The sequence below is a fragment of the Lissotriton helveticus genome, chromosome 5_1 (genome assembly GCF_964261635.1).
Source record: "Lissotriton helveticus chromosome 5_1, aLisHel1.1, whole genome shotgun sequence".
NCBI lineage: Eukaryota > Metazoa > Chordata > Amphibia > Caudata > Salamandridae > Lissotriton > Lissotriton helveticus.
In genome coordinates this window covers 1459291734-1459314903 of record NC_136065.1, presented here as the reverse complement: position 1 = coordinate 1459314903, position 23170 = coordinate 1459291734, and the positions used below count along the sequence as shown (strand labels likewise).

The window sequence follows — 23170 nt, the reverse complement described above, 5'->3', positions numbered from 1 at the left end:
ATAGGAATTTACCCTCATGAAATAATCCAATTTGGGAGCCTAAATGGCTGTGTGAATAGGCACCATAGACACTAAAGTAACAACAACTATAATATAGCCTTATAGCCTGCCGTAGCGTAACAAGGGACGGGACTTTAATAGCCGGCATAGCCCTGCTACGAAGGGCTATAAGGCTATTAGAACATTCTGCCACTAGAGGGCAGAATGTTCTAACAAATTAAACAAAGGTTTCTCGAAGCTCGAGGGGATTTAAACCCCCTCGAGCTCCGAGAGGTCTTTGTAAAACATTGGAATGTTGCTCTGCGGGCCTTTACCGGCCCGTAGAAGCAGGGGGCACTCCATTGTCTACAATGGAGCTCCCAACATCCCAATGTTCTAATTAAATATGATATAACTTCTTCCAATCTGAATCAAATACTGACTTTGATTGAAAATGATCATTTATTTACTAAGGCGATTGAGAAAGTCTAAGAAGCAGATTAAATAGGATTCAGAGCATGTGCACAAATAACTACTGTGTAGGCTTGAGGTTCTCCGAGTTGTCCTGTGCAAACTTTCTTTTTCTGATACTTATTTTGATTCCACTAGAAAAGTTGCATACAGTGCATTAAAAAAGTTTTTCAGTAATTCAAGTTACGTAATATTAAACCATGTGACCTTTTTTGGTATTATATAGGTTCTGGCTAAGGCTGGAAATAAATGTTTACTTTGAATGCATATTTTAGGTAAATGAAATATGATAATTGCACAATATTCCCAATACTTAGTAGTTACGCACAGGGTTAGAAAAAAGGATAGGAATTTAAATTCTGCATCAATACCTTAAGTATGCATATGTATATAACACCATGTGAAATGTACTACTGGGGAGTATACACAGAATGTCTAAAATAGTAAGCTACGCCCAACCATAGGAGTAACTTAAGATAATTGCCCTCCACTCTCATGGTACACAGTCCCCCCACAGCAAGGCATCAGCTTGGGCAGCATAGCATGGTACGGATTGTTATCTCTTGATAATGTTCTCCAGAACATTCATTGACCCTCTATTGGAGTGTATTGTAACTTAGCAAACCAGATCTAATTCAATGCAATTCTCACCATTAAGTTCATGAACTAAACATTTTGCTTAGTTGGGGACCAGCCAATGAGCAAAGAGAAACATATTGCTAATGGACGAGGAACATTCAAACCAAAGAATTCAAGCTATTGATCTTAAAGTGATCGCAGATCTCCTTTATGATTATTGAATGTCTCTCACTTGTCCATATATGTAAGTATATATAAAGATATTAATGGGTAAGAAATTGTCTCAAGATTCTACTGAGTTGACCAGCAAGATTCATACTCAAAGGGTAGTACAATAACTTGAGATTGTAAACAGGGAAATTCTAATATGTGTCAATCATAATTGACAGTGAAAATAGATATTGTAAAAAAAGAACATAATATTTACTGTATAAATGGATGCATGGCATCAGGTTGCTCTACATGTCTTAGTGAAAGAAATTGGAGTATTAGATGAGGGGGTGAGAACCCATCTGAAATAATCACAATATTTCTCACTAAATAAACCTGTGCTTAACCCTCTGATAGCTGGTGATGTGTAAAGTATTTATGCAGTATTCAAACAGTAATAACGTGAAAATACAACACCAGAAAAATCATCCAAAAACAACTAAGAGTAAATGTAAATAAATAAAATGACACCAAAACAACTAAAATCCAACAAGTAGAGCTGGAGATATGAATTTTTAAAGCTTAAATAAAAAATAGCACTGTAAAGCACAAAGCTCACACCGCAATTATCTGGTTGCGCTAGATCTGGTCAATGTCAAAAGTTATGGCTAACTGCGATTAGTTGCCGAGTGAATATAGTGATTAGGTTTGTTCCAGTGGAAAGTTTCCTTCTGATTTAGAAACGTTTATGGAGAAAAAGCAGTCATCGACTAGTCATCGGTGGGGCAAGCTGCAAGTTTGGTCTCAAGTGGGGCTTGACGATGGTGGGTAGCTGAAGAGCAGTGTCACAATACTGTCTTTGATGAACGTGGGAAAGCTCTGAAAGGGTAAAGTTGTAAAGTTCGAAGTTCTTGCCCAGGAAGGCCTTGACATTGGGTGGATGCTGCTTGGCTTTGCTTCTAATGAAGCCTTCTGCGTAGGGACTTAGAACCTTTTCTGAAAGTCAGATCTTCATTTGTCCAGGCAGAAAGTTGGCAAAACAAAAAAACACAGAAGGAGTACATTGTAACACCAGTCGGGGCATGGGGCACCACTCTAGGGTTAGGACCTACTCCAACGGGGACTGTCAGCAAGTCCAAGACAGGTTCAGCTGGTACTGTTCAGCTGGAAAGTTGCAGGAAAAGGACCTCAGAAAACGGGTTGGGTCTCTGTAACTCCAATACAAGGTCAGCCAACTGACCTTTGGAGTCAGGTTCTTGATACAACAGGGAATTCCCTCCATTTTTTCACAAGTCTAGGAGTGTTCTTAGGAGGATATTGGCAATGCCACATGTGTGCCCAATGGCAGCCTGTGATTAGGGGATCCTCCAGGCCACAATGGTGTGAAAGGTCCCATGGGTGACCCTACCCACTTTTTCAGCCCTTCCTTTGTGTTTTACTGTTATATATCCCACAGTACCCCTTACCAAAATCCAACATGGCAGAACCTTTCAACATTTTGGAAATAGTACTTTAAAATCTGACGAACATTAAATTTGATTTTAAATTAGTATTAAAATGAGCCCTTAAATCATTTTTCTAGCTACTCCCAAAAGCTTAATACATATTTACAATATAACCAGTGATTTCCTATGGGAGAGTGAGCCCTGCCAGAGTGAAAAACTGGAGATTTTCAATGCAAGGGCATGTCAATTTATAATCATACAGGCCATACTTTTTAAAAACCATGCACCCTGCCCACGGGCATTCAGGGCCTGCCTTAAGGGTTATGTTTAGCCTGGCAAAACGTTTATTTTGCCAAGTGGAATGGCAGTTTAAAACTGCTCACTCAGGCTACATATACAGGCATGGAGACAAGTTTAGGGGTGCTACTTTAGTTGGTGGCACACTGACTGCTGCAGCCAACTGATGGTGCCATATATCAGAAACCTATGAGTAAATTAAATGTGCCAGTCAGTTATATGCCAAATTTGCCAGATTTAAAAGGGGGAGCACGATCACTTTACCACTGGTTAGCAGGAGCCAAGTGTGCAGAGTCCTATAGCAAAAAATAGGTTCATGTAAAAAATTCACAAATCTGGGGGCATACCAGGCAAACAATGGTCAGTTCCAACACATAGCTCCTCAACTCCTCTTTGGATGAGTAACATATTTTGACATCAGAAGGACACAAGTGACATGTAACTTGCCAGGTTCATGGACACTTCTAATATCTATTTAGCTGCTCAGGTAATGACCATCTATAGACCTGCTGGAGGGACCAATTACAAAATCATTTATGAGCATAGTCAGTAGGATTACAGGAGTACTCTTTTACATACTCTTACATGCAATAGTGAATCAGCCCCAAAACGTTCAACTCCCTATAAGTAAAGAGCAAAGAGGGAGCAGTTGTTCTATTTGTACTAACTACATATCAATATTGCCTAAAGTATTCCCATTTTAGATGTTAAGAGACACAAAAAGCACATAATGGTATGTAAAAGTGATCAGAGTGTTACTTTATATACTCCAAGATACTTTTGTGAATAGAACCTATTATGTTTTCTCAGTTTTAAGTTTTATTGTAAATAACTCAGGCTTTGCTCTGGTACTGATTTCAACTTTTAATGTAAAAAAATGCTGGGACCCAAATTTTGGGCTGCTTAATTCTAGTGTTACTAAATACCAAGCCTGTCTTTTCGTGATTCCATCTCATACCTCTCTTTTCGACTACCACACACCCAGTGTCTCCTTATCTCACTCTTGCAGGTTCATTTACATCCCTGTTTTCACCTGTGTCACTGTTTTCCTATTGGTTGCTGCCTCTGCCTGTTTTCCTTTCTTTCTTTTCTCTCTCTTGCTCAGGGTCAAAGTCTGATGATTAAAAATAATCCTGGTAGCAAAAAGGAGTGCTAATGTCACTGCCTGTAACTACTGCCATAAATTAAACACTGCCCTTGACAACAGAAGTTCAATAAGACTCTTGCATATTTTCATGAGGACTATAGTGTTTGAAATTTACTTTTTGTTTTATACAGAGTTTTATATAGTGCGAACTTGACCCGAATCAGATATCAGAGCGCCTTTCATAGCACCAGTTGCATTACATGAGGACACATTCATTTTTTGTTAGGCACAGGAAGATTAAGTGATTTGTCCAGAATCACAGGGTGTTCAGTGTCATTGCCGAGACTCAAACCCAGTTCCCCTGGTTTGAGGTCAAGTTCCCTTGCCATTAGGCCAACTCTTCTCCCCAACTCCTCTCCCCTAAGTGATTAAATGATAGTTATTGCCCTTGTCATCAGTAATGTAAAAAAAAAAAAGTGAGTTTTTCTGTTAGGTGTGTATGTTCAAAGCATTCTTTAAGAGTGAAGTATGTGTCTCTCTGTGTAATAAAGTGATGAGTAGGGATCGAGTAGATGTGACTTGAACTACAGACTACGTGTGCTATAGAGCATTTGGTGTGGGATCTCCGCAGTAGAAAGCCAGCGCCATCAATGTTGATTCCCTTTGTAGATTCAAAATCAGGAACTCGGAGAGTTTATCCAGATGAAAAAGATGTTGGCTTCAATCCAGAGGGCATGGATGTTGCCTCACTTGACTTTTCCATTGTTTACTGAATGTAGTTACCAAGATCAGTGGTGCAGGCTTTTCCGGTTATGATCCTTAAGAGGTGAAAAGAAGTCCTGATTTCAGAATATCAAACAAGGACATCCTGGGATCACTTTGTCTACAATGATTTTAAATGCATGCATATTCTTCTTATGAGTATTTGATTGTTGTGTTTTGGCCCTGGTGCTATAGTACTGGACGCCCTTATGCTGTGCATCCATTGATCCATTGGCGACACCCAGTGACTGCTCCACGCTGTTCCCCAAGAGAAGAGTTTGTTTGCGAGCCTGAAGCATCAGCGCGTTCCCCAGTCGTACCTATTTTAAGGGACAGAAAAGGATTGATTTTAGCCATAGGGGTATCTGAATGCACCTATTGTAAAACAGAAGGTTTTGGGGGTTTACTCAAAGAATATCTTGAACAACTATTGATTGATCTGTCAACTAGTAGAACTGTTAAATGAAGCTACTCTGAAAGTCCATGGCTCCAGATTCCATGTCTTAGTAGTTTCCCCGATCCAGAGAAAAGTTGTACTAATTCAACATCATCTTAATTTCTTTGCTACAAACACTGATGTAATTTACGGTTACAAATCACTGCTATTGCTAGACAATACAAGCATTCCATGACTTGTCCGGAACTATAATATTGCAAAGTATAATTCTAGGCCCAAATGACAAAAATGAAAGATAGAAATATCTCTCAATTGAGTTTCATTAAAAAAAAAAAAGTATTTCGTTTAACAAAACCAGAGAATTAAATACTTCTGATAAACACTAAAACACATATGGTACAGATGACAGCTGCGCTCTTTCTTCAGAATCTTATTTACATTTATTCCAGTTTTCTAAAAGAGCTCCTTCTGCAGTGCTGAATGGATGTGAGCATTACATCAGACTAAATACCGAACTAGCAGGGCTGTTGTACATAACATGGCGGACAAACAATCTCGGAGCATTCCTCAATTATACCAAGGGTTGTGGTCGAAGGTGCTAGCCCCATGAACCCGACATGCTGGCTGGCAAAGGTCAGAGGGAACCGCTGACTTCACCCTGGTTGTGTGATCAGTATGGTGTGCAATACACGAACTGCTGAAGCAGCAAAAGAATTCGTAAAATCAATCATATGTAAGAGAGAGGACCTACCAAAGAACCTTCTAGAACGTTGTTAAATAGCAACTTTTTATAGGTCTGGCAACATTCTTTTCTTGAGTAGAGCAGAAACGGTGCTGCCTTATGGATATTGACATTTGATGGACACCGAAGAGATGAATTATTTGTACACTTAATGCCACCGGGTTGAAACTTTCTAGTACACCTCTATAACACTCTTTGTGTATCTTTTATTTTTCAGATTATTTAACCAATATTGAGCCCTGCTAGCTGATAATTGATCATGACGTCTGTGTACCCACGTGCGGTCTGAATGTTAATTTTGAAACGCCATGCAGCTACTTGAATGCAGGAGTCATTTAGTTGTGTAGTATTTCCCCATTGATATGTTTGTGACAGGCTGCCAATGACTTATAGCTAAAGGATTACCAGCCACATGCAATATGAGTATCACAAGTCACCAGAGAGTGTCAGTACCAAACATGAGAAGGAGATTGTGAGGTCACTGAACTGATCTGTATTAGCATTGTTTTTTTTAAATAGAAAGGGAGGGATTTGCATGCCAACGTCAAAATAGAACTGTACATTTAAGGCTTATTTACAAGCCCCGTGCACTGCCGGTGCGTCACTTTTTCCTATGTTAAAAGTGACGCACGGGGCTTGTAAATAAGGCCCTTGGTTATTAATTACTGAATTGACTTTTGGTGGTCTGCTGAGGAAGGTAATTTTCACAATTTTTTCTGGCATTGTGGTGCAAAAAAGGTGCACATAATATTTTTTACAGTTGAATAGTGATGTCATTTTTACATTACGTGTGAGTAGCGAGGTCGTAACTAAACAGCAATAAGGAAATTAGTTGTAGGCCTTTATACATCCAATCCAGGGTTCCTTAATGTCATCGTGTTGTGTGTTATAGTGTGATCCTTAATGATTAGTGACCTTTGGATAGCAAGTTACAGAGGACCCCCCACATTATATCACTCTTAGAAACGTCTTGCACACTTAAAAAGAGAAATGAATGGTAATGCAACAATCGCTCCTGTTTGACTCCACAGACTTATTACAGTGTAATGTCTGCACTTTATATTAACAGGTTGTATTGGTTGTGTTTCCTTTGTGTTTTGAACACTGGTGCCCATCACTACCACTGTAGTAAGCCAACCATTGGCAATCTGTTTTCCTCAGTTATCTAGCTGCTTAACCCCTTCGCCGTTGGGGTAATTCCCCCGCTGTGCTGGGGGGAGGTGGGCGTGCGCAGCGCCCCGGTGCTCATGACAAGCTTGTGTCGTCATGCAGCATGGTGGCGCTCTGCTCATGACGAGCTGAGCTCCTCATGACCACACCCGTTTTCGTGAAACATTCAGCACAGCAGGGGAATTATCCCCACGTGTGAGCGCCACGGCGGTCATGACGAGCTCAGCTCGTCATGAGCACAGCGCAACCGTGGCTCATGACGAGCTGAGCTCGTCATGAGCATGGGAGGGGTTATGATATTTTTGACATACCCGATTGTACATAGCACATTCCATAGTTTTAGCTGTATTCCAGGACCATTGGTCATTTATGTATAGTGGCTGAGTTTGCTACAACCTGTAGTGACTGGCAGTAGTTGCCCGTGCAGAAAACCCCCAGGAATCCTGCTTGGCTTACACACAATGTCGAGGAGCTACTTACTTTGCATTGACCGGCGTTCTCTGGAGATGTACTTCAGGAGTGACTGGTGATAATGCGTTTCATTATGTACAATATGGTTAACCAACAGGTTTATGATTCACATAAAGGCACAAAGTACAAGGGCAGGGAACAATGCATATTTTCTGCGCCCAGCAAGAGGTACTTTGCGGCATATATATTTTTTCTTTTTTACGAGTCGCCCTGAAGGCTCAATTTCTCATTCACTGTGTTTGTCATAATTAACTGAGGACCTGGGGAGAACTAAAAAATCATCAGTGCATCCGGCCATTCCCGAAACGGTTTGTCATCTAGATGGATCAGTATGAATCTATTGGCATAATCTCACTCTGAGCTAATAAATGATGCATATGAGAATGAAATGGTTTCCTCCGAGCTTGTGGGTTCTAATGGCATTTTCCCTCACAATCTATTTTTGATAAGCTGGAGGGTAAAGAAAACGGACAGCTATATTTCTTCTTTGTTTCGTAAGCAGCTTTTCTTGTTTTGTTCGTGCACGTTTAAGTTCCTTCAGTGAATTTTTATTATCACTCGAAGCAAGCCGGCGGGATCGGTGAAACATAGCGCACCCTCTGGTACTTTTCCCTACCGTTCGCTCAGCTTTTTAATTAAAGGGACATTTTGTAACAGAAACATTCTGATATGAAATGAATGGTGCTGTGGCGCGGCTTCCAGCTGATTCCTGTAAGCCCATTACTTCTGTGAGACTTCGCAATGAATACTGCTCCGCTTCTGAGAGTCATTTTGTAATGCGCCATTTATTAAGCTCGGTGGCGGCTGCGTAGAAGGGCGCTCGTGCAGTCCAGTCACACCCCGGCAATGATGACAGTGGTGCGCGCGGGAACAGCTGGAGCGCAGGCACCGGCGAAACCAGCTGTGAGCCGCATAGGCAAAGGGCAAACAGGCATGGCACCTCTCTTATCACGCAGAGCGCTTCTTCCTGACTCCTCTGGATGATATATTTGCATAAGGTATGAATACATAAATGAAGTCTTGGTTTTTTAAATATTATTTTTAACGTCCTTTCGACCAACATGATAACTGTACATTATTTCTGGTGTGCAACAGAAGATCCGTTGATCCCTCTAATGACAATTAAAATTAGGATTATTTTACATGGCGAAGAGGAACATGTTTTTGTGTGGAAATTAAGATAGGGCTGAAAAAGAACTATGCCAAAGTGAATTTATTCCCGCCACGCTACATACTCTTCACAGCCAGGCTTCTTCCCCGGGGCACGTGGTTAGACTGGTCATTTTCGCGAGATGGTCCACCTGGGCCCCCTAGAGGCTGGCCGCAGCTCCCGTAGACAGCTTCCATTCCACCGGGGTCACAAAAACGGAAAGTTACAAGTAGTTCACCTCTTCGCAGTCTTTAGAAGAATCACTTCTGCCTGTCCTCCTAGTTTTTTTTCCCTCTTCGCTGTAGCTGCTTTTATCTGCACAAGTGTAAAAGCAGCTACAATTTTGAAGACTTAGATGTTTTTAAGGGTCAGCACAGAGAAGGCAGAGGCAGGAACTAAGGAAAGCATGGCAGCCAAATTATTTGCTGAGGGAGTTGAGGCAAGGCCAGGTCTTCGGGAGACACCCTGCACCTCGTCTTCATAGTTTTTGACTTTGGGCCAGGCCTTCTTTTCTGCATAAATGTTAATGAGGGCAGGAGTGACAACATTTGCCAGGGCTTCTTCCTGTTTCCAGTCCAGCCATTTTGGAGCATATAAATTCCAGCCACGGCCGGTGGAAGGTGTAACTGCAGGGCGGTGACGTAGGGAGGGGGAGGGGCAGGGTGGGGGGTTGTAATGGTTCAGTCAGAAAGCAAACACACAACTAGACTGATAAGAGAATAGGCAACAGTTGTCTTTTGCAAGCTTTCCCTGTATTATGGCATAGTGCTTGATGAGTGCTGATCCTTCAATATTTTATTCAAGTGGATACCCTGCATTTTACCACTCCTAGGCATTTCATTGCAATGGGAAAATGTGCGTGATATGGGCAAGATCTGACCACACACGACTAGAAGAGATGGGCAGCTCTCTTTCAGATTTCACTTTCATTCCCTAACATTTTTGGTTAGATCATCCCATAAATGTGCCACACACAGCTCTGGAATAAGTTTTTTTTTTCAACAATTCAACCTGCATTGATTCATAGTCAACTTAAGTTGCACATTATTTGCCAGCATGTGGTGTGGAGGGTTTATTTATTTATTCATTTACTGTATTTATATAGTGCAACACTAATCCCCTGAGGGATATAGCGGCACTTAGAATGCTCCCTATCTTTTCAACTGTGAAGACTGACAGGAATTTAACAATGAACTGCTAAGAATAACCTAACCTTTGAAAAAACAAGTTTTTAGTTTTTTCCTAAACCTTAGCTGGTTCTGGGTCAGGCGAAGGTAGAAGAGTATTCCAATGGGCCGCTGGCAGATGAGAAAAAGAACAGCCAGATGTTTTAACTATTTTTATCCATTTTGCCTTGGCGTGCACCAGGTTACGTGATCTCAGTTTGCAGGCCGAAATTTCAATTTCCACTTCGCTTTGAAAATGTTTAGGCCCAGAATTATATAGTGACCTGTGTGTATGGCAAATGAGCTTGAAGCTGGCTCTTTTCCTGACTGGCAGCCATTGTAGGGTTGCCAGGCAGGCTGAAGTGAGTTATATCTGGCCATATTACAGATCAGCTTGGCAGCCATGTTCTGGATTACCACTGAATAATCCGAGCACTCAAATAATATAAAATATTCATCAAAGTCCAAACAAGGTAGATGTCCACTTTAATCCATGAATGAGTGAATGGGTAGACAATCCCAGGAGATCTTCACATCAGGTGTCGATTTGCATACAAACAACAAAATTGCTTCCAACAATAATACAATTGTATATCCGTCATGGGAAAATCAGCCAACATGTGTTTCGTCATTAGACAAGTAGTACAATGACTTCATCAGGGCTAAAAATTAAATAAATGAAAATAATCGATCCCACCTACACAAAAGACAAATTGTACTAAAGAAAATTGGATAGAAGCCATCACACACCCCAAAGTGTTCTAGATCCGAAAAGTAAGTGATCAGTCTAAAGATATATATATGGCTGGTCGAAAAATAAAGAATCTTTGATTGGCACTGATACCTCGGTCCACTTCTCATCTTCTTGCTCACCAGAGGCAGTTCAAAGCGGCGTTTTTGGATGCATGTATATATATATGTGTATTCCTGTAAGAAATTCATGCATTGACAGAATACCCACCTAAGGGAAAAAGTGCACTACATAACAGTGATGAGCAACGAAACAGAGAAGGTGAAAATGAGAGAAGACCACATGAAATGAAAGCGTGCCACATTCCGTTGCATAAAAAGGGGTGACACCCCCGGTGCTAGATCCAAAAACAATGTGTTACAGCAAACAAATGATGGACGGAATGCTGACAATGCAAACATTCTCCCCCAGTCAAAAGATCTGGGTTACATCCGTCGTTCTTTTGCCCACTACGCCACCCCAGTTTGGACCCAGCCATATGCAAATCAGTCTTGACCCTGTGCCTCATGGGTACAGTCCAGACCAAACTGCTAGACCAGGTCCTCCCTGGACCGGAAACAAGCATCCTGGGACCGGTTTCAGGGTATGTCACCCGTCTGCAGCCAGGCTAGCTTGAATCCAGTGGCACAGTGAGAAAGGACCCACGTCTGGGCATACCTATCCCACTTAGGGCGAAAAGTGTTACAGCAAACAAATGATGGGCGGAAAGCTGACAATGCAAACATTCTCCCCCAGTCAAAAGATCTGGGTTAAATCCATCGCTCTTTTGCCCACTACACCACCCCAGTTTGGACCCAGCCATATGCAAATCAGTCCTGACCCTGTGTCTCATGGGAACAGTCCAGACCGAACTGCCAGGCCAGGTCCTCCCTGGACTGAAAACAAGCATCCTGGGAACGGTGGTGAGCAAAAGAATGATGTTTTTAACCCAGATCCTTGTGACTGGAGGTGAATGCTTGCATTGTCCAACATTCTGCCCATCAATTGTTTCTTTTGCATATATCACCCTAAGTAGGAAAGGTATGCCCAGACGTGGGTCCCCTGCTCACTACACCACTGGATTCAAGCTAGCCTGGCTGATGAAGTGTGATGCCCTGAAACCGGTTCCAGGATGGTTGTTTCCGGTCCATGGAGGACCTGGCTTGGCAGTTCGGGCTGGACTGTTCCCACAAGGAAAACGGTCAAAACTGATTTGCATATTGCTGGGTCCAAACTGGGGTGGTGTGGTGAGCAAACAAATGATGGATTTTACCCAGATCCATGTGACTGGAGGTCGATGCTTGCATTGTCCAGCATTCCATCCATCAATTATTTCTTTTGCATATGATCCAAAAACAAGGCAGTGCGTATACTTGCAAATATCTGTACTGAATAGCGACAAGCATCAAATAACTGAGAATTATTAATCCGGCTGGTTCCTGATCAACCAACTATGCGAGACAGTGTCAAAAGCCATTGACCGTTCAAATAGGATCAGGGCCGTGGCTTTGCCCTGATCAACCACTGACCTGATATGGTTAAAAAAAAGGGTGGTCTCCGTGTTATTTCGTTCTCAAAGGCCCTTTTGAGAGGAATCAAGCAGATTGTTACTTACTAAAAAGTTAGTTAGCTCTCCATTCACAAATTTTCCCAGTATCTTGGACGTGAATGGAAGCAAAGATATAAGACAGCAGTTGGCAAGCAGGGAAACATCCATTCCTGGCTTCTTGGCAAAATGTAATAAAAACAGACCCTCTTCCGTCCATCTCTAGATGTCCTTTAGTTAAGATGTAAAGAAACATTCTTCCCTTGATTGTATCATAAAAAACACATTTGAGGGTGAAGTGGTGGAAATCCTTCTTCCAGCCGCAGGTGCAATTGGCTGATGAGACCTGGTTTCGTTTCTTTAAGAGACTCCTAAAGGGAAAGCACTGCTTCTTGCCAAGGAAAATGACCCTCCGGGATTTGGTCAAATCATAAGGTATGATTGTGCATATTGCGATGCATCAGAACTGTGAGACCGGCCCTCTGGTTTGAAGTTGTCTAGGCTGGAACATCTTTCCATGAGTTGATGTTTGATGAATTGATTCTTTGCAGTCGATGCTTCTTGAGTGTGTGTAACTCAGACTTGGATTGCTGAGATCTAGGATGAGACTGAGTAGTAGGCCTTCTCTATCCCATGAGAGAGAACTTTTGGTTTAGTATGAAACGAGAAGTGTTCCTTTCAGGCTTTGCGAACAAGATAATAATTTACAGTTGACTTACAATGTTTTAGCTCATTCTCCACGGGAGACATTTGGTATCTGTCCAGGATGGAGCAGTATCTGATGTTGGATTCCAGGTCCACAAATGAGAAGCCAGTAGGATACATTAACATGGACTTCCAAAATGTCCTTTTGTGGGCCCAGTCTTGGCTGTGCTACTATCATTGCCACACAGTTCCACACTGTAGGCTAATTAGCTACCAGCCTTTGCTTGTACAATTTTATCAATGTAGCATGAAAACGGTTTTTATATGAGCAAGCAAATCTAAGTAGAGAGTTTAGTGAGGTTTCAGATTACTGCTTACTTATTTTGGTATGTGTATTCCGTATTACGTTGTCAGGTTGGGTCAAGTAAGAGACCTTTATGATAACATATGATCTCTATCCTGTAATCTAGTTCATGACACAGACTGGATCATGGTTGATCCCAAGGTTCTCCTTTCATCCCAGTGTTTATCTTTTGTTGAGCTTAAGTCTAAGAGCACTGCATTATCGTGTTCATTCTCCTTTAAATGATCACATTAACAATTATCTCGCCACCACTAGCGTGGAAACAGGAGTCACTATTTCTTAATCTTGTTCAGTCACAAATCTGTCTACACTAGAAAATTGTCAATGTGTATTTGCCTCCTGCTTAAATTTAGTGACTTTCTCCTCCAGCTTCTGTAGTTAACCCTTCTGGCATCACTTCTTCTTGTTTGCATTACACACCACTTTCACTTAAGATTCTGTTTAGACAGAACAAGTGATTACTGCATACAAATCGAGTAAGGATCTCACCCTCACCAGGAAAGGGGACATAGTATAACTCAAGCAATCAGAAAAATTGCATCCCTTGGCCCTTGATAATGGTACCCCAAAATATAATATCTTGCACAATATCAACAATGATGAAATTCCAGGTTCCACCTGGAAATCAGTAGTAAACTACTACAACTGAGGGCCCTTCATTAAAAAAACTCTTCTAGTATGTGTGCTCACAGCTTGAAACCTTTCCATAAATGTGTGTGAAGTACTTAACAGGTATGTTCTTACATTGACTAAATGAACCCAAGCCGGGCCACATCTCCCAGTACTATAATGTTTTCCAGCACCTGTACTCCTTCCATGATACAGCATAGAAACCATTCCGAGAGTTGCATGAATTACCTAGCTGTACTGTCACTGCACCCCCATACCGTGAACCTGCCTCTGTCCTATAACTCTTAACTTCCTTGGCTAAACCTTACTGACCACTCCCTCCTAGTTCTCAATGATCCTGCATGAACAATCATGTCCCAAATACGTATACTAGGGCAACGTACTATAACAGGAAACACATATTAGACTGCATACTCCCTGTTTATCCCCAAATCGCAAAGACACCTTCAACAATGTGAAATTATTCACAACTGAAACATCTTCATCAATACATTTAACAATTTACTCTCTCTAGACTATAGCATAAAAGTAATCTTCCTTCCAATTCTAATAGATTGGATTAATACATAAATAACCAAAATAGTTACAATTAGCACTAGAAACTAACACTATCCATAGCGCCGAGAAACCCAAGGGTAATTGTGCGCTTAATAAATCTCAAAAAATAAAATAAATAAATAAACACTGGCCCCACATAGTAGTGTGCTATAGCAAGGTGTTTCAATACCTCGTATAGGGTAGTAAGTGCTATGTAAATCCGCAATATAATAACATACAATAGATGTATCATTAGCTTAATGTATCTCAACATTAGAAATTAATGGGATAGGCGAATGGCTTTCACTTTTGAAAATGAAACAAAGTGGAGGAAGAAAAAATACAGTACAATTGATATATTTATTTTTGTACAAACTTATCAATCAAAAGTGATTTTCCTCTGAAACATGAAACATTTTTACTTATATAATAAACTAACTTGTTTATATAGTGTTTTATTCCATACATTTGCAGTGTCTAAACTTTACACATAACAAGCATGACCCTCACTGATTGTAATACTACTGGTGAAAGACTGAGTTGGCCTTACCGGCATTCTAACCTGCAGATCACTGAACATTTCAGAGGTGATTGTTCGACTCACTGAGCCCTCATTCATATGTTTATGAGGTCAATACTACAACCCACCTTAAAACCGATTTTTTGCATACCAATTGGAAACAGTTTAAGCTTCTGTCAGGTAAAGTGACCCTGCCTCGTACAAGAGAATGTGATGAGGGACCCCAGATCCGCCACTATCTCACAATTATTAACTGACCCGGAGATTAAATGGGCCCCCTGAAAGTGTTGGGGGGTCCTGAAGGGTTTGAGGGATGAAGATACTTCTGTTACAACTCTGTGCGCGTGCTGTAAGAATGGAAAGTCCTTATCCATGTTTCCTTCCCCCCCAAAAATCTAGCTTTCGGGAAGATGCTGAAAACACACAAGGATGTCCCTGGGGAGAAGTTGAACACGCTGCCGGGCTTCCTGGGGATTGGGTCTGTTAGCTGGAAGGACGTGCTGCGTGGGGAATCTTCTTTCCCAGCAAGCTCACTGAAGCCGGAGAAGCTGCACATGGCGCTGTGCGCTTGAGAAGGACTTGGGTTGTGTCCGACACCGAGCGCCTGCTCTCTTGACTTAGTACTTTTGACAGTGGATGGATAGCAATTGATTCCAGCAGAGGAAAAGGCAGGGCTGACCCACTGTACCTATTCGGCACCCTGTTTAATTACAATGTGCATGGTGGCCATAATCGAGTGCATCTTTGTAGTTAGAAAGAAGCCAGGATCTAGAGACAGGAAGGTTCTTCCATTACTAAATGTCGTCACTTGCTCGATTGCGTGGTCTAGACTTCACGAAGGCCTGTGGATCGTCGAGGTGACCCGTGCATTGGTTTGATTTTGAGTGCTTGACATGGTGCCCTCCTGACTTCAAGCCGGGCAGGCGCATTTTAATTGCAGCAGGAGTGCCTCAAACCTGAGATGCGCAGACAACAGTTATCCATGTGTGGCGCGTGCGTGCCTGAGAGCAGATCCTGAAACCAGGCTGTGATGCTGCGACTAGAAAAGTGTGAAAAGTCACACTGCACATTTTATTCTTGCACAGCCGCAGCTCGAGGCGCAGGAGCTGAAGTGATTTGCCAGAGTGACAGGGCTAAGAGAGGTTTCCAGAACCCAGGTTCAGCCGCGAGGCTACGTCACCCCTTGCCTCTACATGGGGGACGTATTAAACAGACACGGGTCCTTTTAATTGTATAAAGCCCCCACACGCTCTGTGCCTAGCAAGAACGACACAGAAAGATGGCGGGGCTCGCATGAGTGAATTAAAAAAAAAAACACATAGAACTTGAATGTATTTAGCTAGAATTCTGTTAGTTTGTGATGTGCCGCGTCAAAAGCGGCATTCGCTTAGGCCGCAACCAGATGTTTGCTTCCGTGTAATAAGAAAAACGGGCTCTTATTTTTTCCAATATGCCTGCGCCGATTGCACATTAAAGGCATATGGTGAGTTTTTTTTTCTTAAATGTTACCGGAGGCGTAGAAAAACAGTGCTATAAATATCTCCGTTACAGAATGATTTCTGATTAGTAACTCCGAGGGGTGGCTCTGCGCCGTACCTGAGTTATTCTATGATCTACATTAACATAACAGGTGCTGGATTTATAACAACAACATACATGAGATAACATAAGAGCAACCGGTTTGGGCTTCCTGTCAATCTGATTAACCTTATAAAGCAGTGACATATCAGCTCTTCTGGAAAATGAACGTTCAAAGCAGATAACGGCTGCAAGAGATGATATTCCCCATGGCTTGAAACGCAAACGTGGTCGTTTAAAGGCCGCGCGCTTCGCCTGGTGTGCAATTGGCACAATGTGCCATTAACATCCGCCCCCACGCTTTGCATTATTCGATCCTTCGGGCCAGAACCATTTATTTAGTTGCAGTTTTATAGCGATTGGACTGGAGCCACGTGGGCGGCAGAAAGCTTTCTATAAGAACAGTTAAATGAGTAAGCACTTCAGGTTCATTACTTTAGATTTATTGATGATATGTTTCTTTTGTTGGCAGTTTACAATTAATCTCGATAAACTGCAGTGTTCTGATCTCTTAAGTAAACATTGCCCCGAAACAATGGGATGAGGACGTCCAGACAGACCTGCCCAGCATCACCTCCCCCCTCCCCCCTCCCCCCCGCACGAGCTGTTGAAAGCAGGGCAATCCAGGACAAGTCCATATGTGTGGCGACCCGGGCTGTTCACATACATTATATGCACAGTAAACGCTTATAGCCGTCTTTAATGGCCTCAGGTAAGAACAGTATGGAAGCAGGACATGGTGGTGTGGTGTGTGTCCCTCAACATCAGCTTCAGTGTGAACCCCCAAATTCCCAACGCACAGGAGATGGGAATCTTGTGGAGCCACTAACGTCCCTACGAGCAGCCTAGGATTTTGTAAAGTATAAAGAATAAGTTTGCTTTTAAATATCAGAAAGTGGCTTCCTGCATTATATTGAAATCTATGAGAAGGATCTCGGTGTTTGAATGATCACTACACCAAGCCAAACTTTGAATAACACTTACTTGGCTTCCTAAGCAATTTGTATGCATTGGCTGGACCTGTAAGAAGAAGTTGCATGATTGGAATAAGAATTTGGACTGACATTGTATTGAGTTAATTTAAATGTGGATTTTTTTTTTACTTCCTAAGAACTCTCTTTTTATGTATATTTGTTCATTTGAATTGATGTTTTTTTAGCAGTAGAACCATTAGAAGGTTGAGTGTGATTGTGTTTATGCTACAGAAATTATGCCTGTGCGGCTGAGTAGAGCCATTACTGCTCTTATTGGATGTATGTGGGCCAGGATAATCCAGCCACTTATGATGGGCATTTGCCCTTTGATTGTACAAGGTACTGTTCTATGTATTGGAGTCTAAGGCCACTTAGGTGCTCAGGTGACCATGTTTGAATTCTGGCTCCCAGTAATTACTGACACTGTGTGGTACAGTAATTGCTGAGTATGGGATGCCCTCCCACTTAGGGAGGTTGACTCTCGAAGTAAAGGCTAGTCGTCGTAGCCATGGTCCATCACACAAAACTCCACAGACTCCATTACTTTGGGATAACTCTCAATCTCCTATTATGCACCTGCTCTCTCAACTTTGTAACACGTGGTTCCTGACACAGCTCACACAGCTGTAATGCAGTCACAGGTATTGTGTCAAAGAGAGTGCATGTCGGTATATTTCTACCATTCCATCAAAGGGTGCGTGTCACTGATTGGATCCTAAATTACAAGAGACGGTATGACTTACGCTCTTCCCCACTGCCGTTTATTTAGCTGATGAAGAGATGTGTACAGGTATTTTTCCAAATGGTATTTGGATGAAGACTTCCACTGTATTAAATGAATTGCTAGGGGGGTGGTTTCAGTCTTTTAACTAAAATAAGGGATACATAGAAAATGTATTCTCCCATCAAGAGTAGCAAGTGTTTTTTCTATGTACATATGGATGGATGTACATGGAAAGTTAATAGTAGGGTTCTTCTGGGCTTGCACACATGACATTTTACTCAAGTGTACTGAGGTGTGTGTGTTTGTGTTAATTTGTATGGAGCTGATTTGCCCGAAAGGCATGGTTCATGGGAGCGCTGTGAATATTGCAATTACAGAATATAACAATACATTGGTAAGGGGAGTAAACACACTAATGGGTTTGTCTACAGACCCCGTAAAGGTGAGAGGGTCAGGACACCATATCTATTATGAAAAGCATGACATCGGTCTATTGAGAATAAAGAGAGTAAGCTGTCAATTAGTGAATTCACAGCAGGGGTTACGGAGTACCACGTGACTAGAAAGGCAAAAGCACATGTGTATGCTGCAAATGCCCTTCTTCAGAATTGAAGCTTGCATACGCCGCACAGTGCTAGGAAGCATTACCGAATGCCGCTCACACCAGTAGGCTTTATGCCTTATTCTTCTATTCTCTTTTTTTAATCAGAAACATTCTGCTCATACACAAAATTAAATATCTTTAATGTGTATCAGAACCTTTAGGATCATATTCTATTTTAAAGGATCAATGCCAACAGAAATCATTTCTACAAAGACTATGTGAAAACTGAAACAATGACATCCAATCTACTTTCAATTTTGCATTATTTCCAGTGGTGTGAGTGTACAGAGGATGCCGAGTTTATAGTATGCAGGAATACTTTTGTAAGGGAAAGATTGATCTAATGTTCCTTTTCGTCTGTTTACATTGGTTTTCAATATATTTGACTGCTGATGTGTTTCTGCTCCGCAATGATTATTTGAGCAGTTACTGATGCGGAATACCATACAGCAAACATATGCCTTCTGTGTCAATAACATCTCTGAAAACAAAGGACAAAGATCAATTACAACCATCTTTTCACATGGCCCTACTCTCCCTTTGACATTTCTTCAAGTAAAAGAAGCATGGCAAGAACCACCCATTAATTACCGTTTTCTTGGGATTTTGGTTTGAAACACCTGTTGGGTCACAATTGTTTCCCTTGTTGTTATCATAGTTATTTGAAATGTATATAGACCTGTAAGAACCTCTTCACCATAGGACGGTGGTACTATGTCCTCCCTGCACGTCATAGCAGGATTACAGAAAAGCTGGCCCTCAGTATAGACATATGAAGTTTAGTGGGCTAATGCAGGGTGTGTAGCTGTTGTCTTAGAGACAGTGGCATACTTTAACTGGCATTGTGGCACTTATGTACTTCATCCACTTTTCCTATAACTTGACTAAAGCTAAAGAGCAGACATTTGCGGGGGTGCATGGTTAAGTTTGTACTGCATACACCCCATACACATTGGAACATAGACAACAATCAATTGTGTGGCACATCCTGGTGGCACTGCTTAATTCATGCTGTTGGTTGCAAGTGCCGGGCACTGGCACTCATTTTTGTGGACCGGAATTAGCCATTATCATTGGACTTTGACCCAGAGCAAAAGGCAAAAAGAGACAAAGGAAAAGAAGAAAAAGATAGGAAAACAGTGACAAAAGGGTAAAGCAAAGATGAAAAAGAACCCGAAAGTGTGTGATAAATAGGTAGGAAGTGTAGGCCGGTGAAAGAAAGAGGCATGAGATGAATTCAAGATGAAGCCATCTTGGTATTTGGCAGCCCTGGCGTTTAGCAGTTCATCAGTGTTGGCAGAGAGTGTCTATAAAAAACGTTGGGCCTCTGTATGTTTTTTTAAACAAATTAAACACTGGCTGATGCTGTAGAGCTACCACAAGTTTGAGGTCCTGCACTTTGCTGTTCGTTGACCGGCCTACCTATTATTAACCATTCCAATTACTTTTCAATCTAGGCAAAACTATTGTGGCTTTCTCTATTCTTCTTTCTTATAAAGAATATATGTCTTGCCTTTGTAATAGGAGTGTGCCAGATTCAATGCATCCTTGCATCCATTTTAGACATTAGGATGCATTGCATGCAAAAAATATAGCATAAAAAAGCCAGCCACTTGCGTTTTGGTCGTTTACATTTTTCTAGTGTGCTTGGGCTACATTTTTGCCACAAACTGCGTGTAATTGCACAATGTGACCTAATAGCTTCATTTTGTGATATTTGTATAACATGCACAACGTCAAAATAGTAAAATTACAAAAGATTTCACCGGCGTTACAGACATTTCGCCTGTGCCTAGTTGTAGGAATAACTGTGTCCACATTTAACAGCATACTTTGAAAACTTGTTGAAAGTTGCAAATGAAATACCACTTGTACGTAACAAAGAAGCCCGGGGTAAATGAAACAACCCAGCAAGGCTTCCTAGGTCATTTCATTAACTCTTGAGAGGTATTAATGTGAAAGGGATGCGTCGCATTTCTCACAGCCTCACTGCCGTTTGTGCTTTTGAACTTGGAACCAGAGCCCTTCGCATTCAACATAAAATAAACATATTGTGGAAAATATGCAAATGAAGTGAGAGAAAACTGCTCAGTTAAAAAATAAACAAGCTGCTCGAGATGAAATGAGCAGGAAAGGTTGTGCCACTGTTTTACTTCTGACTAAATGTGTATTCAGCTTTTCGAACATTCTGCGGCTACGGAATGTAATGATACCTATGTAATTATATTTTTATGATTGCTCTTAAACCTATATGCTTTTCTCTGTGATAATGGACTCTGCGAAGCAGAATTTTAATGTCTGTGAACCTGGAGAATGATTTGCTTGGGGCTAATTGTCTCTCTGCCAACCTGTACGCGGCCAGATTTCCCACAGGTCTCTGCTTCAGGGATGTAATGCAGGGCTCTGCGGGGCAGGGGGCCCCCAACCACTCAAGGGGTTGTTATTCAGCCCAAAGCCAATGAATATCTATGAGATATGGAAGACTAGAGGGGCCCTCGTCACATTCTGCAGGTCTAGCCTTATGCCACTGCTGTGGGGTGCGAAGAAAGGTACCGACTTTGTGAGTACAGAATCTGTCGCTACAATTCTGGAAGGTGGCATTTTAAAGTGGGGGAATAAAATGTGGCCACGCATTCATAGCACACCCACTCAGAGTAGGGGGCTTTTTTTCACAAAATGAAAGAGGTCTGCTATGTACCACTCCTCCTGTGAGTGAGAGTACCATCCAACAGCGAATACGGCAGTTGCCCCTCTGGGCGGCTCTCTGGCTCCCCACGCAACCTTTGTTTCGCGATATGTAGACAATTGTCCTTCTAGTGGTGTTTCAGGCCTTTTTATTTGTTCATTTCTTCTTTCTGTTGGTGTGCATAATCAGTCTTGTGGAAGATCCATATTTCCTTGCGAGTGCAAGTTGACACTTAGATTAATGTTCCATTTTCTCCTGTGTTCATTGTAAAATCGTTTGCCTAGTAACTTTGAAACTAGGTGAATGTAGACAATCTTTTGTTTCTCGGACGAACTTACAAGGGGTAGTACCGATTTTAGCTTGAAAACCACAAGAGGGAAAGCTTAATAAATGTTGGGCTTTCATTGTATTATTTGTGGCATTTACTGGCGGTTAGCTCATGAAAGGGCCAAATGTTATAGTGCCTAAAGTGGGTTTGTGAGCTCCTTTGCCCTGATCCAACCAGGAGCAGAGTTGGACGCCTCAATCAGCCTGGGCTAGTCGTCCAATGAAGGGTCCTTGTGGACAATGCTTAATTTGAGCCGGTGGCTTCCTGTGGTCGGCACAGCACTTCATTGTTGGCACTGGCACTTAATTGTTGACACCAGCACTTAATTGTTGACACCGGCACCTATGACAACTGCCACGTGGTGGCGCTTTTTGTATAATTTAGAGATCAACAGAACAGAAATTGTTTATTAATTCAGTATGCATTAAAAACAATTTATACCTGCTGCCCAAGCTATTTTACAGCTTTGGGAACCTGGAATAGGCTGAATTATCACACTTGTAGCAGTGTGCAGGTTAGTAGTTGTGTAGGTACTGTCATTGGCAAAGCTGGCAGTGGCAATGGGTGGTGAAAGCTGCAGAGGCCTCTTGACCTGAGCCCTGGCACTTATTTTTTTTTACAAATTATGCACTGCTTGTGGATATCCCTTGGCGGTCTTGCACACTACGAGCATTAGCAGTGCATTGGTGCAACAAGAGGTCAGTATGAGGAGTGGGTGAAAAATTCTGTCCGCTGGTGATGTTACTGGAGTTTTGGCCACTCCACATTCCACATTATGCTTTTATCACTGAGTTCTGGCAAACCTCTGCCAGGTGGCAGAGTTTTTTCTCATGCACGGCTCGCCAACAGTAAGCTGGCAAGTGAGAATTAGAATATTGGTGTCCCCTAGCATGATCTTTGTGTGCTAGGAGGGCACCTGGTAGGATTTTCTCAACACGGACGGTCGCCAGCACTCGGGCCCATTCGCAGTGAGGATGCTGCTGCTTAAGTAGAAATTCCATCATTGACTCTGCTTCGATATGGTTCCTGCTAAGAAAGGGGGTGAGAAGAAGAAAGGCAGATCTTCCAACAAAGAGGTGGCTACCAGGGAATACACCACAAACAAATCCTTGGAGTTGGCTTCAAATAGCGTGCGCCTCGTGCTCAGAAAGCAGTTCGTAAATTTGCAGTTAAGGAAATGGGAACTTCAGATGTGCAGTGCATAGACACCAGGCTGAACAAAGCAGTTTGGGCTAAAGGAATCAGGAATGTTCCATACCGCATACGTGTGCGCCTATCCACGAAACGCATGAGGATTCACCCAATGAGCAATGGACATTGGACACTTATGTACCGGTCACCACATTTAAAGGTCCTCAGACAGTCAACGTTGATGAAAACTAAAGTTATCCTGTGTTGAAATAAAATATCAGAGTAGAAACTCTACTCAAGAGGCAGC

General features: G+C 42.0%; 1 protein-coding gene and 1 pseudogene across 1 annotated transcript in view; both read left to right on the top strand.

Moving 5' to 3' along the window:
• Positions 1-23170, top strand: part of KCND3 (potassium voltage-gated channel subfamily D member 3) — a 1064259-nt gene that overhangs the window by 223868 nt on the left and 817221 nt on the right. The gene's annotated exons all lie outside the window — the stretch shown is intronic.
• On the top strand, positions 22752-23115 carry LOC144753648 (large ribosomal subunit protein eL31 pseudogene; annotated as a pseudogene).